The sequence below is a fragment of the Balaenoptera physalus genome (assembly GCF_965194825.1).
Source record: "Balaenoptera physalus genome assembly, chromosome: 7".
Lineage (NCBI taxonomy): Eukaryota > Metazoa > Chordata > Mammalia > Artiodactyla > Balaenopteridae > Balaenoptera > Balaenoptera physalus.
In genome coordinates this window covers 89,506,280-89,525,651 of record NC_138886.1, presented here as the reverse complement: position 1 = coordinate 89,525,651, position 19,372 = coordinate 89,506,280, and the positions used below count along the sequence as shown (strand labels likewise).

At 38.9% G+C, this 19,372-nt stretch overlaps 1 protein-coding gene across 6 annotated transcripts in view; it reads left to right on the top strand.

The window, feature by feature from the left end:
• LOC309664471 (contactin-associated protein-like 2) overlaps positions 1 to 19,372 on the top strand; it is a 189,962-nt gene that overhangs the window by 42,433 nt on the left and 128,157 nt on the right. For 2 of the 6 annotated variants that reach the window (XR_014265770.1, XR_014265771.1), the window contains one exon: positions 295 to 1,869. The exons of 2 other annotated variants lie outside the window; for them this stretch is intronic. The gene's annotated coding sequence lies outside the window, so the exon portion shown is untranslated. Of the gene's footprint in view, positions 1 to 294; positions 1,870 to 2,454; positions 2,670 to 5,004; positions 5,233 to 19,372 lie in introns of those variants that run through there. 2 more of the 6 variants (XR_014265768.1, XR_014265769.1) reach the window with 2 other exon arrangements.

The following is a 19,372-nucleotide window of genomic DNA, read 5'->3' as shown; positions in this document are numbered from 1 at the left end:
TAATATAAACTACAGCTTAGAGACCACGATGGTATAGATTAAATCTTTGGGCTAGAAATGAGTGATCCAAAATGCATTAGGTTATAAAACATATTCTTATTAGATTCTTGTATTTATTTCTGTTAGTAATTATAAATATAAGCCATTTATTGAAGTCTCATGATATTTCTAGCCGTGACCATTTTCCAGGAAGTGCTTTTATAAAATACACGTGATTTTATTCTCATATTAAAAATGTGGATACTGAGGGCTTCCCTGGTGGCGCAGTGGTTAAGAATCTGCTTGCCAATGCAGGGGACACGGGTTCGAGCCCTGGTCTGGGAAGATCTCACATGCTGCGGAGCAGCTAAGCCTGCAAGCTACAACTACTGAAGCCCGCGCCTAGATCCCGTGCTCTGCAACAAGAGAAGCCACCGCAATGAGAAGCCTGCGCACCGCAAGAAAGGGTAGCTCCCGCTTGCCGCAGCTAGAGAAAGCCCACGAGCCCAAGGCAACCAAAAATAAAATAAATAAACATAAATAAATTTTTTTTTAAATGTGGATACTGAGATTTAGAGAGCTCTGGTGAGGAGCAGAGCTCCAACGCCTTCCTCGTCTCCTATCCTGTTGGGCTCTGTACCCTCTCCTTCCCTAGGTCCACAGAGCCTCAAGTCTATTGAAACTGATTTGGTCCTCTCTGCTCAATGTCAACCTGCCTGTTTTCTTTGTTACTTCTTTGCTCTAATACACTACCCAGATCGTGGCTTGGAGGATTTGTATGCAGGGTTATTTACCATACACAAGTAGGAAACCCCTCCCCGTGTGTTCTTCGGTCTCTGGCCATGGCGTTGGCAGTAGTCTGGGCTCACTCTCACTTATCACTGAGCCTCTGATTGGAGTCCTGGCGGCCGAAGCACTGTCACTCATGACAGCACAGCCTTTCTCCTTCGATACTTTCATAATCTGAAAATGAAATGCACATCTTTCACTGGTAGATTAGAAATAGAATTTTCTTCTCTACTTTTCGTTTGCAGACTAGGTTTTAAAGCCTCAAGTGACTGTGTGAACTTTATCTTGTCTCTGCCAGCTGTCTGCATCAGCAGCATGGGGTGACTTTGGTTGCCAGACCTTTCTCATGCTATCCACCCATCAAATGGCTTCAACCCAGGGTCCCAGGAGTGTGTTGGTTTCCTGAGGAACAAAATCCTATCTTCCAATAGAACGCTTACTTCCAGCTACTCACTGGCACATACAGAGTCATACAGAGTTTGTAAACCTAGCTTTTCTTCTTACTACTTGGGGATTAATCCTATAATGCTCTCATTCTTCCAGAACAATAGTTCTCCACATGAGAATTAAACAATTGCTTCTTTAAGCCACATTGAGCCACATCTGGCAGGAAATGTTGTACTGAAAATTGGAAAATCTAACTGGTGGCTGGATTTGACATCGCTGAGTCTTTTGTAATAGTCTCTGCTTCATTTTGCTGAGAAATGAAAGTTTGCATTAGGTGGTCTGGAGTTGTGAAACACAAATGTGGACATATGGAAAAAATTCTCAAAGCTCTTTTTATTTTTCTTGAAGTGACAATATTGCCTTATGTTTAAATCCATTGAGTAGAATAATATTACTTATTTAAAAGCCTACATATTTTCAGCTTTATAATATCAGGCATGCCTATGGAAAGAAGCCTTTCATCAGAGAGGGGAAATAGTGAGTATTTAGAATGACAATTGTAATTTTAGCAGTTTAACTGGGACTTTTTATTTTTTATTATTTGGTTAAAGGGCCAGATAGTAAATATTTAGGCTCTGTGGGCCTGCAACTACTGAACGCTGCCACTGCAGAGTGAAAGCAGCCTTGGACTGTACTTAATGAATGGGTGTGGCAGTGTTTTCAATGAAACATTGTTTAGACAGGAACAAAGCAGATTTGGACCTCATGCCAGTTTGTTGACCCTTACCCTAGAAAAAACTCTGAGTTTCACATTCTTTTTTTATATCCCCATGACCCTCCTTTCTAAAATCATCTGCCATCTGTACGGTGCAGTGCAATGTTAAGTTGCCAGATTTATATTTGTTGATTGTAAGTATGTCTCCCAAACTATATATTTATATGAAATTCAAATTTATCTGGGCATGGTGTATTTTACCTGGCAACCCTATCCCAGTGACCCTTTTCCCACATATTCCACCTTAATTTGGAGCTTGATGTCCTTCCCTAGATCAAAATCTTCTTTGGAAAATGTCTGAAGTTCTTAAAGATCAGCTGAGGGGGAATTTAGGGCCACACTGCCTTTCCTACAATTGCCTTTGTTGCATGTTAGGAACAATAATGAAGGAAAGGGAACAAAGTTTTTGTCTCAGGCTAAATACAAACACATCTGTACTTGTGCAAGAGAGGTTTGGTGGAGCCGTAATTTCCTTTCCATTCCCTGAACATCTGCCCTGGTCACAGGTTACCTATTGTTTCTAGGTAAGTGAATCCTGATGGAGTCAACATGGAGGACGATATTCAGAGAAGAGGGGTCTTAAAGGGACACCTATAAATTGTTTTAAATTTTAATGTTTGGTGGCATTATGATATGATACAGAAGAGAACCTACCTAGTACAGAGTAAATGCTTCAGTGCATACATGTTCATTATCATTCCCTAGTCCTTTAACATCCCAATTATTTCAATTCATTCAATATAAAAATTCAAAGAAAAATTCTGCCCATATACTCTGTACTTGCTTAATAAATAAGCATCATTAAAGTTAAAATTTAGAAGAATGAGACTATACAAGTCACAAGATCAAGGTATTATTTCAGTCATTCTAAATGATGTTGGTATTTGAGTTCAATTTACATTGCACACTGGCTCTGAAAGGGGCAGAATTATTTTCCAGAAAATGTTGGCAAAGATCTGCTAGGCTGTGAGAAGTTGGTTCTCATGTACTCTGGGCTGTGAGAGAACACTGTGTCTTTTCCCATAAACACGACGGAAGGTGAACGGGCTCTGGGGACTTCTGATGGGGAAGATAATGAAAGGTGCCTTCATACCTCAGCTGTTCAGCACCATTAACCTTCCCAGTAATTGAAACACACAAAAGGGGGTGGTAAGTGAGAGGCCTCCCTCTCGTCTATTACCTGGCAGGTACAATTACTTAAGCCTTCAAATAAAGGAACGACTTTAGGTTCCTTTTCAACCATTCTTTACAAAAAAATCAACCAAAGCTTTTTGTTTTTTAACTCTAATGTTATAATCATTTCTTTCTTTTGATTTGTGCCTGTGGGTTAAAGCATACCCAGCTCAATAAGGTGGGCATTTGTTATTTAATTTATGTAGCTAATAAAGTCCACCATGTAGAAAAGGTTACAGCAACAAAAAAAAGAGGTCTTAAAGGTTTACCATAGGAGACCAATTTACGATTCAAAGTGGTTTTAGACTGACAGGCAAAAATAAGATTTCATTTTCCACATGGAAATGAAAAATACAAATGCAAAATTTTAATCTAGTTCAAGCTGAGGAATAACATCATATTGTAATTACAATACAAGGAAAATGAACCTAATCCTATAAATGTGTGTATGGACATGAAGGAAACTAGTTTTCATCAGTTATGTCAATGACATAACAATAGAGCAATGGAAGTGTTTGTGTGTGTGTGTGTGTGTGTGTGTGTGTGTAGGGAGTTGTTATTAACACTTCTCTATGCGAATTATATATGTACATATAAGAATGTATTTCTGTGATAAGACAAGAACATCTAGAAAAGCATTTTAAAAAGTAGCTATCTTTGGAAAAGCTAAAATTTCCTATAATTAAAAAGCAAGGGGCTTCCCTGGTGGCGCAGTGGTTGAGAATCTGCCTGCCAATGCAGGGGACACGGGTTCGAGCCCTGGTCTGGGAAGATCCCACATGCCGCGGAGTGACTAGGCCCGTGAGCCACAATTGCTGAGCCTGCGCGTCTGGAGCCTGTGCTCCGCAACGAGAGAGGCCACGATAGTGAGAGGCCTGCGCACCGCGATGAAGAGTGGCCCCCGCTTGCCGCAACTGGAGAAAGCCCTCGCACAGAAACGAAGACCCAACACAGCCATAAATAAATAAATAAATAAGTAAAATTAAAAAAAAAATCCCTAAAAAGTGTTTGTCTGAGAAAGCACTTTAAAAAAAAAAAAAAAAGCAAGTCATCCAGCTCATGTCACATACAGTATCATCCAGTGGCATTTATATCAAAACTTGCTATTATAAGTTAGATTCTATTTGCTTTTGAATCTAGTTGAATTATGCAGCCATTATTTGAGCTAAATTACAAAAATGTTAAATGTTTCTATTATCTAAATCTATATGAAACAGAAAGATATTTCAAAGTTTCTGATACAATTTTTTTTTCTTTTTTAAAGGGGAAGAGGAGGAAATGAGGAGTCTGTTTTTTTTTTAATTGATTGATTGATTGATTGCTATGTTTGGTCTTCGTATCTGTGCACGGGCTTTCTCTAGTTGCGGCAAGCGGGGACCACTCTTCATCGCGGTGCGCGGGCCTCTCACTATCGTGGCCTCTCTCGTTGCGGAGCACAGGCTCCAGACGCGCAGGCTCAGTAGTTGTGGCTCACGGGCCTAGTTGCTGGGCAGCATGTGGGATCTTCCCAGACCAGGGCTCGAACCCGTGTCCCCTGCATTGGCAGGCAGATTCTCAACCACTGCGCCACCAGGGAAGCCCTCTGATACAATTTTAAGTGAAAATGGTGAGAAAGTGAAGCTGCCAGATGGCAAATATTTAATTTCTGCTCAGTTTTCTTCCATCACAAATACCCTGTGCTGGGCAGAGACTGAGGTCTAAATGGTCCTCATTCTTCATGCTCCTGGATTCACCCTCTTTGCCACATGGCTTTTCAGCTCCTTTTACTGAAGAGGCAGAATCTGTTCTCTCGACCCTTGATCCCGAGTTAGGTTATGAGATTTACTTCGGTCAATGCAATGCCAGCTGATGTGACACACGAAGATCAGAACAGACTTGTATTTTTCTGCTTCTTCTCTTAGTTCTGTGCCACCGCGGTGAGAGGTGCCTGGGTTTGTTTACTGCGCAATGATACACAAGTCCAGTCATCTCAGATGGGGCCATTCTCCATCAGCGGACAACAGCCTCCCCAAGGCAGGTGCGCAGGAGACCAGAACACCTGCTGAGCCAAGAGTGTGGTCTTGAGACCCCTGAGCTCAGTAAAGTGGTGTCTGCCACTGAGGTTTCTGGTTGATTCACAGCATTATTATGGCAGTAAATAATGGATATTGCTGCTTATGTTTTTTAACTCCCATTTTTCAGTTACATTTCTATTTGGAATAGTGTGGTAAAGTAGATGTCAATGGATTCAATGTTTTTCTAGAGTTTCTGTATTCCTTTTTAAAAACAGCTTTGAGATATAATTCACCTACTGTACAATTCACCTACTTAAAGTGTCCAATTCAATTGTTTTTTTGTATATTCACAGAGTTGTGCATTCATCTCCACAATCTATTTTATCCATTTTATTGATAAAAAAAAATTTTGGAAATTTTATCAATTTCCAAAACAAGAAATCTTTCTTTTTCTAGCCTACAAGTCTCCCATCTCCCACAGCCCCAAGCAAACACTCATCTACTTTCTGTCTCTATAGGTTTGTCCTTTCTGACATTTCATATCAATGGGCTCATATAATATATGGTTACTTATGACTAACTAATTTCACTCAGAGTATTTTCAAGATTCCTCTACATTGGAGTACTTCATTCATCAGTACTTCAGCCTAAAAAAATATCACTGGAATTATGGAATAAACTTAATCCTTAAGGGTGTATTTTTTTAATTATCCAGCACTATTACGAGTTCTCAGTCTTGTTTTCAATTTAAAAAGACTTTTAATGATAATCATTAAAATGCTTATGGTTGAATTTAGATTCAATTCTGTGCAATAAAATCAAATTGGTTATAACACAATAAAGGCCGTATATGAGAAGCCCATAGCTGATGTCATACTCTGCGCTTTTCCTCTAAGATCAGGAATAAGAGAAAGATGCCCACTCTCGCCACTTTTATTCAACATAGTATTAGAAGTCCTAGTCAGAGTAATTAGGCAAAAAAAAAAAAAAAGGAAATCAGCAGTACCCAGCTGGAAAGGAAGAAGTAAAATTGTCAATATTTGCAGATGACATGATATTATGTATAGAAACCCCTAAAGACTCCACCAAAAAAACACTGTTAGAACTAATAAACAACTTTAGTACTGTTGCAGAATACAAAATCAATATACAAACATTGGTTGCATTTCTATATGCTAGTAATAAAACAATACCACTTACAATTGCATCAAAAGAATAAAATACCTATGAATAAATTTAACCATGGAGGTGAAAGACCTGTACATTGAAAACTATAAGACACTGATGAAAGTAACTGAAGAAGACACAAATAAATGGAAAGATATTCTGTGGCTCATAGATTAGAAGAATTAATATTGTTAAACTGTCCATACTACCAGAAGCAATCTACAGATTCAATTCAATCCCTATCAAAATTCCAATGGCATTTTACACAGAAACAGAGCAAAAAAATCCTAAAATGTGTAAGGAACCACAAAACACCCTGAATAACCAAAGCAATCTTAAGAGAGAACAAAGCTGGAAGCATCATGCTTCCTGATTGTAAGTTATATTACAAAACTATGGTATGGTATTGGTATAAAAACAGGCACATGGATGAATGGAGCAGAATAGAGAGCTCAGAAATAAACGCACACATATATGGTCACTTAATTGATCACAAAGGAGCCAAGAATATACAATGGGGAAAGGACAGTCTGTTCAACAAATGGTGTTGGCAAAACTGGACAGCCACATGCAAAAGAATAAAACTAGACTACTACCTTACACCATCCAAAAATTAACTCAAAATGGAATAAAGACTTGAATTTAAGACCTGAAATCATAAAACTCCTAGAAGAAAACATATACGGTAAGCTCCTGGACATTGGTCATGGCCATGATTTTTTGGATATGACACCAAAAGCAAAGGCAATAAAAGTAAAAATAAACAAGTGAGACTACATCAAACTAAAAAGCTTTTGTACAGTAAAGGAAACCATCAACAAAATGAAAAGGCAACCAATTGAATGGGAGAAATATTTGCAAATCATGTATCTGATAATGGGCTAATAGCTAATATATATAAAGATCTCGCACAACTCAATAGCAAACAAACAATCTAATTAAAAATGGGCAAAGGATCTGAATAGACATTTTTCCAAAGAACACATACAGTTGACCAACAGGTATAGGAAAAGATGCTCAACGTCACTAATCATCAGGGAAATGCAAATCGAAACCACAATGAGATATCACTTCACACCTGTTTGTATGATTAGCATCAAAAGATAAGAAATAACAAGTGTTGGCAAGGATGTGGAGAGAAGGAGACACTTGTGCACTCTTGGTGGGAAAGTAAATTGGTACTGACAGTATGGAAAATAGCATGGAGTTTCCTCAAAAGATCAAAACTGGGGCTACCATATGATCCAGCAATTTCACTTCTGTGTATTTGTACAAAGAAAATGAAAACACTAACTCCAAAAGATATATGCACACCCATGTTTATTACAGAATTATTTACAATAGTTGAGACATGGGAACAACTTCAGTGTTCATTGATGGGTGAATGGCTAAAAAAATGTGATACACACACTGGAATACTATTGAGCCATTAAGAAAAAGGAAATTTTGCCATTTGTGACAACATGGAGGGACTTCGAGAGCATTATGCTAAGTGAAATAAGTTAGAGAAAGATAACTTATGGTCTCACTTATATGAGTAATCTTAAAAAGAAAAAAAAGGAGCTCATAAATACAGAGAAGAGATAGTTGGTTGCCAGACTGGGGGGGTGGGGATGGGGGTGGGAAGTAGGTGACATGAGTGAAGGGGGTTCAAAAGGTACAAATTTCCAGTTATAAAATAAATAAGCCACAGGGATGTAATGTATAGCATGGTGAATATATAGTTATTAATGCTGTATTGCATATTTACAAGTTGCTGCAAGTAAATCTTAAAAGTTCTCATCACAAGAAGAAAGAAAAAAATCTGTGACTGTGTATGGTGATTGATGGTAACCAGACTTACTGTGATGTTCATTTTGCAATACACACAAATGTCAAATCATTGAATTGTACACCTGAAACTAATATAGTGTTCTATGTCAATTATACCTCAATAGAAAAATTCTTAGGTCAAGATCAGATGTTGATTTTAATTTTAATTTAATTTTAAATTAGAAAAGGACTTTTAAGGATACACTCAACTCTGCCTCCCTCTTCTTACCCCAAAGAAGTAAGAAGTAAAGAAAAATTGTGACCTTTTATGCCTTTCATAAAATTAGAAATTTTGTTTAAAGGGTATAATATATCTCAATTTTAAAAGTTTAAAAAAAAAAAAAGAATTTTTTTTCCTGGACACTCATGTAGTTGATTCTGTGAATTTATCCTTCTTTGTGATATGATAGAAGGAAGTTCTAGAATCTCCCTTTTCTCTATATGTATGCACCTCAGTTGTTGCCATCAGTGGACATGTGTGCAAGATGATATTGGAGACTGTGGTGCTTGAATTGGGTATAATGCTGGACAGCTGACTCTGCACTTCATTTTAACGTTAAGCCTCTCTGATTCTACTTGTGCCAGAATGTCAGGAAAAGTGTGTTGTTTATGCACAATCCTGTGAAATGTTTATTAAGCACTTTTGGAAATACCATGCAGTATTGCTTTTATACTTCAAGTTCTTAGTTGTGGTTTGTTCTATCTTAGATACCAGTGTTTGTTAGTCCCCAAAAGTCCTCCTGGGTTGAAATGGGCTGAATTGGAAAGAAATATTATAAGCAGATAAGGTAGGGGGTCTATGGAGAAAGGAAACCAGGCATGTCTTTCTGGACATAAGAGAACACCTATTAATTTAGTACAAGCCATTTTGTGATCTAAGCCTGGCCAGAGTGCTTGCCCTTGAACAGGTCTCAGTAATTAAGGATCTTAAGGGAAAACAAGAATGCTGACTGTTATCAGGCAAGAGAAGTAGCAATAGCAATAATGTATCAATTGTAAAGACTTCCAGTTCTGTTTCCATGGTACAGATTAGCCTGAAGCACTCAAGCACCAGGTCAAACGGAACCTAAGGGATGATGGCCTTGACCTTTTCTGATCCTCCGGATTTCAATCAACTAAAGCCTGGGCTCTGACTACCTCCCAAGTCCTTTCATGAATATACATGTACCCTTAGTTAAAACTTCCCCAGTTTTGCTGTCTGGGGAGACACTGCTTTGGGAAAGATCCCTGGTGTTCTACTTACTTGCTGCAAGTAACAAATCCTTCCTTCTCTCACTCTTTGTCTTGGTTGTGTCTTTTGGCTCGACACCCACCAAGAGGCGAACCTAGTTTTTCGGGTAACAATATGAGGCTGACTCTTCTCTAGCTGAGATTTATGTAATTAGATGCATAATCCTTTGGTTGTTAAAACCAGGGCTTCCAAGGGCTAGTTATAGGGAACATAGCTCATCAGAGAAAACCTGCAAAGACACCGTGCGGTGTGTTTTTTATCACACATGTGACAGTTCTTCTCCCTGCAGTCTGTCTCTCCATAATTGTTCTTCAGGATTTGTTGCCTGGGGGCTTATGGGAAAAATGACTCCTAATAGAAATACTATTCTATTTGATTCACAGTATTCTTTCAGAGATTTAATGATAAATCTGTTCCCATTACAAGAGTAAAGTTAAATGTATTCCCAGATTTAGATAAAACACGCAGAAATAATTTACAGGGAGAAAACTGCTGAATAAAGAAGAAAAATGAGTGGAGTCATGTTTTGATCTATGGAGAGCATTGAGAAAGGATTTCATTCGGGTGGGGTGAGTTGATCCTTCCTCTTCTCGGTAGGGAATCCTGAGTGCACAGACTGCTCCCAGGTGAGCAGGAAAACAGAAGACTTTGGTCAGGAAATGCCAAGGGTGTAGTTTCACTTAGAATCTACTTTCCTAGGCAGCCTGTCTGCACTTACACATATGAGGGTCCACACACTTCTGAACATCGGAAGTTGATTTCTTGTCTTTTATTTGTGACGTGTGCTGATTTCAAGTTCTCTTTTGTGTTTGGTGTGAACTCTGCAGACACATACATATATGCGCGTGCGTGATTTGTGGGGTTTGAATCATCACTTATAGAAATGTGCAAGATTAGATCTACACATTTTCTTCACCTTTCCTTTGTTTTGATTTTTTAAAATTTAATTTAATTTTATATTGGAGTATAGCTGATTTACAATATTGTGTTAGTTTCAGTTGTACAGCAAAGTGATACAGTTATACATATACATGTATCCATTCTTTTACAGATTCTTTTCCCATATAGATTATGACAGAATGTTGAGTAGAGTTCCCTGTGCTATACAGTAGGTCCTTGTTGATTATCTGTCATCTTTCTTACATAAAAGAGCAAAGGGCTGTGGAAACAGGTCACAGAATGCAGCGGACTGCCCCTGACCTGCAGGGATTTAGCTTGGAGGCCTTGGCGGTCCCGTTAGGCATCTTTTCTCCTCTGAGCCTGGAGCTCTAGCATCAGCCTACCTGATCCAGCGCCCTGTGGATGAGCATGGTGTTAAGTACTTGACATTCATTTTCTCCTGTAACCCTTGGATCGGTTCTCTGCTGGTAAGACTTCTATTATCTTATGAAACAGACAACGAAGCTGAGGATCACAGATGCTGAGCAGCTGCCGGGGGTCTCACGGGTGGGTACCAACTCCCAGGGCAGCTCTGGGGCTGGTACGTGGAATGCTCAGCAGTTTCCATCCCTTTGTGGGGGTTTCAGACGTGTAATTTCATAATGGCTCTATGACTGGCTATCATCACCATTCTACAAACAAGAAAAGTGAAGCACAAAGCCACGAAGTCTCCAGCGAAAGAAGGCAGCTGGAAAGGGGTAAAACCAGGAGTCGCATCAGCTGTCTGCTAGCAAGTCCCTGCTTTGGGCCCTGCTTTGCCTGGTCTCTTCAAGCCTCCTCACCTGGGGCTGCCCTTGTCTTGGAAGATCATGTAATAGCCCCAGTGCTGTCCAGTGGTCAATGCTGTGCACTGCACCAGGACATCTGCCTGCAAATCTCAATCCCTCGTGGGCTGTTTCATCTCTGACTTGGAAAATCCCTCCTGAATGTCTGCTCAAGTAATTTACCAGCATTGTCCTTTTTGGTTTTAATTGACATCAATTATTGAGGCGCCTTCTAACCCATTTTAAATGGATTTCCCATGAACAACTGAATAGAGTTTTCACAGGTGACAACTTTTCTGTTTCAGAGACCTGAGGGCCAGTGAGAAGGGGTTTCAGAGCTCAGCTGACCTGGTCCAAGTCTGGCTTGCTTTGTGACACATCCATTAACCTCTCTGAGGTTAGTCTGTCTATCCATTAAATGGGCAGAGTAACATTTACTTCAAAGGAATGCTGTGACCATTTATTTAGATTACACACACAGACACACACACACAGACTGTCTGTTGTATAGGCTTTAAAAAATATTAGACACTTAATGTAAATCATTAATTTATATTTGCTTTAAAAATTAGAAATACCATATTCAGGTTCTGGGACATGTATTAGGCACTAGGAAAATGTCTGACTAATAAATGAAGGTCACTCTACCGCTTGTGGCTTTTTTCAAAGTTCTAAATGCACCCTCCGAGCAAGCTTTGCTCAGTGTTTCCCGGGACTGCTGATTGATGGGGTGGGTGGGAAGAGTTCCTGATTCCCAGGTGCCCTGAGTAGGAGTGGAGAAAGCTGGAAAGTTGGGATCAGAATCTACATATTTGGGTCAAATTCTACTTGTAAATTCTGTGGCCTTGCCAAGCTATTTACATTTTCTATTCCTGTTTTTGTTTTTTACCCAGGTTGCAGAATAGAAATAATAAAAACAGCTTTTCTGCTTTGTTCTCAGGCATACAATGCCCTACTCAAGGTTAAAGTTACTTTCATATTCTGATCACTTTGGATGGTGCAAGAATGCCTGGACACTGTTCCTAAGTCTCAGCACATTTGTCATGAGTCTGGTCACAGTTTGAGGAGAGTATTGATCCTAGTGATGCCATGCTCATACCTCCTTCATTTACATCTGCTGGCAGCCTCTTTAGGAAGTAGAGGAGGCCATGTGACTTACCTCAAGGTCATGGATCTTGAAATCCTTCTTCCTCCATGGGCCATCAGGCCTCTATCTGTATACTCTGAAACAATTTATTTATCTGCTTATCTATCTATCCATTTATTTATCTATCCATTTATTTATTTATTTAAGATGCCTTTTCTATTCCATCATTTTTCAATATGAACTTCTGGGTAATTGTATTAAAGAATTTGAATGGAAAGGAATACACATACAGTATATAGAAGTTGATTCAAAACTCTTCATTCTTCAATTAAGTGTATTCAGTTTACCTACTTAACATAAGGTCACTTCCCTGATGATATTTGGAGTAAGATTCCTTCTCCCAGGATGCCAGTTTTTAGTTTTATATATCTGCTGACCACAATTCTCAAATCTCCAAGTAGGAATATACATAATAAAATGCTGACATTATAGTAGAAGTCGGGTCGGTGTTTTAATTAATTATTTTTTAATTTTAATTTTTTCCAGCTTTATTGAGATGTATTTTGACACATAACACTGTATATATAACCGTATATATTTCGAAATGATTACCATAATAAGGTTCTTTAGGTTTTTATTTTTAAATATGAATCATTAAATGAGTTGGGAAAACAAAAGCAGTCTTTTTTACAACAGTTCTCAGTACAAGTAAATATTTTCTTCAAACCGGATATTAGTTACTTGTCCTAAGTTCTTTTCAACCAAAAAAAAAAAAAAAAAACACCTCACCTTTTTCCTAGCATCGGTGTTAATGCTCAAGCATCATCAGCGTGGTGAAGCTCGGTCTCAGACTGAAGTCCACTGAACTGCTCAGCTGTTCAGAGTGGGAAACCTGCCGGTGAAGGAGCTAGGACCGCGGATTCGGATTCGGAGCGAGTGCAGGTTGAAGACCTTCACCGACTTGACTCGCACTTCCTCCCGCCACCGCCAGGAGCGCCCGGGAGGCGTGGAGCTCGCGGCGCGGCGGGAGCGGGTGGGGGTGGGGGTGGGGGTGTGGCTGCAGGTTGGGGCTCCCGCCCCGCCGGCTGCGCGGGTTCGCCGAGCCCAGAGGAGGGAGCGCTAGCTACCCCGAGCGGGAGGAAGCTTGCAGACTCCGGCTCAGAGCAGCTGTCTGGACACCTTGGGTTTTGGGGTGGGGAGCCACGGAGACTGTGAACATGGACTCCGCCGCGGGAGCCTGTCTCAGGATGCTCTTTCTTTTGTCTGCCCAGCCCTGGAGTACATTAGCAGCAGGGAATACTTGTGAGTACAGCAAATCTTTTAAAACTTATACTGACAACTGAGAATTCGTGTTTTTTAAAAAAATAATTGAATTTTACAAATGGAATCACTGGTCTGCTTCTGAAAATGAGGCATTTAAAAAACATCGCAAAGTCCCAACGCTTGGATAGGATGGTTTACAATGGTTTTTCCACTTGTCAAGTCTGTAATACACAAAGCCTGTCGTGACTTGTCTGTGAGCTGAATTTTGTCTGTGTGCTGTTGTTTTGAATATTCATTGAGAAAGCTCAAGTTCTAGTAAAACCTAAAATTAGCATGAGAATATTGAGGCGGAGAGAGACCAGAGAGAGAATAGCAGGAGATGAGGAGAGAAGAGCATGCCAATACGTCATTTATTTCTTTTTACCATGAATACATTTTGGAGGATTTATGTCAGAAAGGAAATCGTTGGCCGACCTGGCTGGGTCCTGCATTAGCGTAGATGTTTGCAGTTGGCGCCCTGCGGAATCGGGTAACAAGAACTCGGGCGCTGCAGCGGCGGGCAGGCTCCGCAGCAGAACCCAGGCGGCAAACCTGGTTAGTCCCCAGAATTACGAGAAGGAGAGACCCCTCAGAATTAGAAGACTTTTGCTTAAAGGAAAAACATAACCTGCCATTCAGGTTCATTTGCAAGTGCACATGCTTGTATATTGTGATGTGCTGTGTTTCTCATTTTGTTGGTTCAGTGAAGATGTATTAACCTCTCAGTTCTGGACTGGCAATGTGAGTCTGATCTAAAGATGCAGGCCAAATTGATTCAGCCGACCTCAAGGCATTTTAATCTGGAAATCGGAAAAAGTTTTCGAAGTGTTATTCAGATTGAAATTTCCATCATAGCGCTTTTCTTTCCTTGAGCGATTGGAAGAAAGCCCCCTTAGTCCTACATCCACACCCCATCCCCCTCAAGAATTTTTTTTAAATCAGGTTGTAGGGAGTAAGGCAAGCTATTATGCATTTCAAGAAAGTGCTAGTAGGCATGTTAGAAACCGACCTTGCTGCTGGGTATCCAGTTTTATCTGGGGGTGGGGTGGGCTGGGGAACTCCGCCCTTACCAGGAAGTTTGTGCTAAAGTGAAAAGCATATTGTACAAATAGTTACCCTTCCAGCACTCATCCATATATGCCCCGAGGCTGTGATAAGTTTGTGTTGTCATCATTTAGTATCAGCTCATTTAATGCCATATTATATGAGTCACTCCTGAAAATGAGCCTTAGTCTCCTTTAAGAAAATACTGCCCCCTGTTTCAGACAGAATTTTAATTTAGCTTTGGGCACAATTTCCATGAATTAATTAAAATGGAGGCATTTACATGAAATCCTTAGGTCCTGCAGTAAAGCATTTATCACTTTGCTAAGAAATTAAAAATGTAGTACTAAATGAATTGCTAGTATAAAAGAATTGTAGAATAATTTAACATAGTACACTGAGGTGCAATTAAAAAGTCACCAGAGGTCACTCTTCCTTAAAGGAAACATGGCTTCAAAAATCCTTCCCTTATAAGAGAAGCAGAGTGCTGTGCTGCCTTTCTTGTCTCCTTAGTTGTGATTACAGGATATTGCAAGATCAGTTATTTTGATATTTCTTTGTTTTCTGTTTGTATTTTATTCCCTGAAATCCACAGAGGTATCATGTTCTTCATACTGAGCATCTTTTTTAAGAGTCACATGCTCTGAGGTGCTCCATGTCTGAATATCCAGGCAGATAGCCTTTTCTGAATTGAATATATCTCTAAGCTCAGTTCGTCTGGGTCTCTGGCTGACTCTTCAAATGTCAATGCTAGTTTTCACTTTTCAGCCTCTGTTTTATTTAGATGTGCTTAGTACTCTGATTAAAAGTTCAGTAAGTTCAAAGTACCTATGTAAATTTGCATGGCTAAGAACATTTTAGATACTATAGAGTCCTTGATCACCGCAAAGATGGCTAGTATAGTTGTTCAAGTGTCAAGTATATATTTAAATGTCTTTGCAGACTTAAAGATTCATAGAGGGTACACAAACTGTGTTTGATAATTGCTTGCTAATCTCATTTGACAGTATCCTTTGTAGCAGTAGAAGTAATGGTGAATGAATCTTATTATAGTCTAGATTAGCTAATTTGACCAATTGGATTTTTCCTTAACTCTCGAATATTTGGGAGGTGTTTGTTTGTATGTGTAGATGTATATACAAGCAAGGTTTTTCAAACCCATATTTGAAATTTGTTACTACATAAATCAAGATAGAGGGTTCTTTTAGTCCTGTCCCATCATTTGAGAAATTCTGAAGAGGAGTTTGCCAGCAGGATGGGATTTAGGCTACCAACAAGAAATCACGAACACCAGCATTTGCTCAAGTCTTTTGATCGCTAACCTTTTATTCCTAAGAAGTGTTTTAAGAACTCAAGTAATCTTTTCAGACAAGACTTTAAAACTAACAAAAATGAAATATTCTTAAGCCCTGATAAAATAATGAGAACTGTATGTAAATTTTTAAAAAGGTAAAGATCTTCTCCCCAAAAGGATACAGTGACATTTTTCCTCTATTTACAACTGGTTCTCAGTAGTAAATTAGTCAGACGGGGGTGGGGGGGGGTGGGGGGGGTGTTAACCTGGGTGAGGTTCTGGCATAAGACATACTCTCATACAGGACTTGGTTGAAACATTTGACATCTCAGAAATTATCCATGTTTTGACATGAATCTTTATAATTAATGGGAAATTTTAAGTCAGGAGGAGTCTACACAGGGCGAGAGTAATGTTTCTAAATAGCCAAAAACATGGACTTTTTTTTTTTTTTTTTTTTCTCTTATTCTCTGTCTTTTTGAAGATAAAACAAGTTGAATGGACAGCATCCTCTAGGACCTGATATTTAAAAATTGTGCATCTCTACATGGTCTGCCTTCTAGAACTCTTTGTATTTAGTCAAGATGAAAGTGTTATTCTAATGGAGTTATCCTCTTAAATGGAATGCAAGAGGAAAGTTAGAATATAGATTCCAAGTTAGAGCCCTGTTTTCCAGAAGTTGTTGTGCAGACAGTGGTTGGTTTGCTCACTTCCTACCGTGAGCCACAAGTGGAAGAGGGCAGTAGCTCTCTGTTTTAGGATTATCCCTGTGAATCTACTATTTGTTTATGAACTTTCAGATCTTTTTGGGAGGGGGAGGAAGAAGAGATATAATCTGAATAAGAAAATGTCAGTGTTTTGATTGCATATTTAGTATTGTAAATCTGTCTCCTGGATCGCATGTCACTTTGAGGAGTAATGTTCACTCTTTCCCGATTAAGGAACAACACAATTGGAAGTTAATTTACAGCTGAATTATTTTCCCCATATAAGTAAAGTACCAGCTATAGCTAGTAGCTGCTGTCCTCCCTAACTCTACTCCCCAGTGAAAAGAAAAAGGACTGAAGTCTCTGAAAAGGACTGAAGCCAGTGTTAGACATTTCAGCCGCTGTTGATGGTGATTATTTGACGTAAATGATGATATTTATAGATCCAGGGGTTCAATTTAGTGAGTGTTACACACTCATCCGCACCTTGTTAAATCTCAGTACTTGTAATTTTCTCTAGAAGTCTTCTTTTGTTTCCTTCCCCTGTCAAAAGTGCCCTTCTTGTTGTGAGAATAAAAGATGTATTTCTGGCCCACTACAGGTGGGGCACACAACTTGAATCACTGTTCTAGGAGTGGTAATCAGGATTTGTTTTTATCCAACAATGTCTCCTCCCTGTTATGTCCTGCATATGTATGAGAGGTCTCTGCCCTTGGTTGGGGGAGCAGATCAAGCCCATTTTGTTGGCCAGCATGGGAGACAAACATGTGCTCTTCATGTAATACCTAGTGCTTGATCTAGGCAAATATATTAGCACCTCAATTTGAAGATTTGTATCAGATTTGAATCCTTTCTTCACTGGAGCAATGGCTCCTTATGTGCTAAAGTGTTACTGTATCATCTTTAATGAAAGTTTATTAATATGATCCTCTAATAGATATTATCATACAATATTATTCTTTTAAAAGAAAAATAACATAACACAGTATAATAGTGAGACACTTGTTGTATAAATTATCCTAACCCAATAACATGATTAACCTTAAGAATTTGGTATAAAAATACAGGAATTGCAGAATGGAGGAACTGAACATAATGCTACAACTGCTAAGAAATATAAAATCGTGAGAATTGATTTAAGTGAATGTCTAATAGTGTGTTTATCAAATGTCTCTTCTCAAGGGTATTGTTTGTCAGAACTCCTGTCATTTCAATGGGCACAGATTCTTTGTAATTATTTGCTAAGTGTCATCAACATATTCTATTGCTATGTGAGCACAGTCACTCTCAAGTAATGCCATGTGTGCTAAGATAATACAGTCCATAAAGAAGTTTTCACCTTGGGTAATATGGACTAAAATCCTGCTACTGTTTTAATTGGTGCAGGCTTCTTTTTGTCTCAATAGTGTGCTTAGTGGTTTTCTAGAGTGAGTCGAATCCTCCAAGTTAATCAGGATTATCCCTGTGAATCTACTGTTTCTTTATGAATTTTCAGATCTTTGGGGAGGAAGAAGAGATATAATCTGAATAAGAAAATGTCAGTATTTTGGTTGATATTTAGATTGAATTACTTATGTCTACCTATTTCTGAAAGGCAATAGACCGTATGTAATATGTTCCTTGGTTTAGGGAGGGAGCCTATCAGAGGATGTGCCCCTGGAGCAGGTGAATGGGGAATCCATTCGTGATTCAGTGAAACATGTTGGGGAAAATGAGCATAGAATATGGAGAGAGGTATTTAGTAAGCACTGGAGCTTGGACTTGTTGGAAAGAGTCTTCAACAAACTGGTAAACGGACCGTTTTTTTAAAAAAATCATATTTGAATAAACTTCCCAGAAATACTGAGGTCAGAATATTTTTGAAAACTTCGGGAAAACAACAACATTTTTTTCTCCAAAAAAACTTACAAAGTCTATGTGACTATCAACACAGAGTGACAGGCAAGGCTAGAGCTGTGAGGGTCCTGAAGCTTATGCAACTGGGGGAGACTCTTTAAGCAAACAAACAAACAAAATGACCCTAAAGACACATTATCAGTGACCCTCCCACGCCTGAAAGCCTGTTCTGGGGAGAAGACTGGAGCTCAAGAATGTCTGCTCCTTTGAGTTGATTTGGAAAAAAAAACCCAAATCATTCAAGAGTACTAAATAAAGGACATATTCACTGACAAAAATCTCAATTAACTGAGCAAATTTGAATTTGAATTTTTCCCTTTAAATCAAAATCAGAATTTGAATATAAAAGTATACTTATAAAAGTATAAAAGAGTTCAAACAATTTGGAATGAATAGATCCAGGGTTGACCTGCAATTCTAATTCTAATCCTGACAAACAAATATGAAATTAACCTCTGGATCTTCTCCCCACTTAACTTTTCAGAGCCTTTAAAGGCTTGGCTTCAACATACAAAGTTCTTCAGAGTAACTTCCAAAGTGTCCCCACTCAATCTGCCTACCTGGGGCCCGTTGCGGTGCTGATTGCTATAGGCTCTGTTGCATCGTATTGAATAACTTTTAAAAACTGAATTATTTATGTCTACCTATTTCTGAGAGGCAGGAAGCCACATGTAATACGTTCCTTCAAAATATCATACTTGTTTTTTCCAGTTTGAGTTCTATGGCGTAAGGTTAAAATCTGTGTGCTAATTAAAGTTATACACAACTTGTAAATACTGTAAAAACTAACACAACATTGTAGATCAACTATACTCCAATGTAAAATAAAAAGTTAAAAAAAGAGAGGGTATGATAGAGTGACCTTTTGACATTATGCAGGAACATTGTTTAATAGGCCCACATGATTGTTTAATTACCTAGTAGAATGCACCCATGTCTGACTTGGTCATTTACCATTTGATTGGAGTTTAGACGCTGAAATTGATGATTTCTTTTTTTTTTTTTTTCAGGTACATATGGTAACTACAAAGG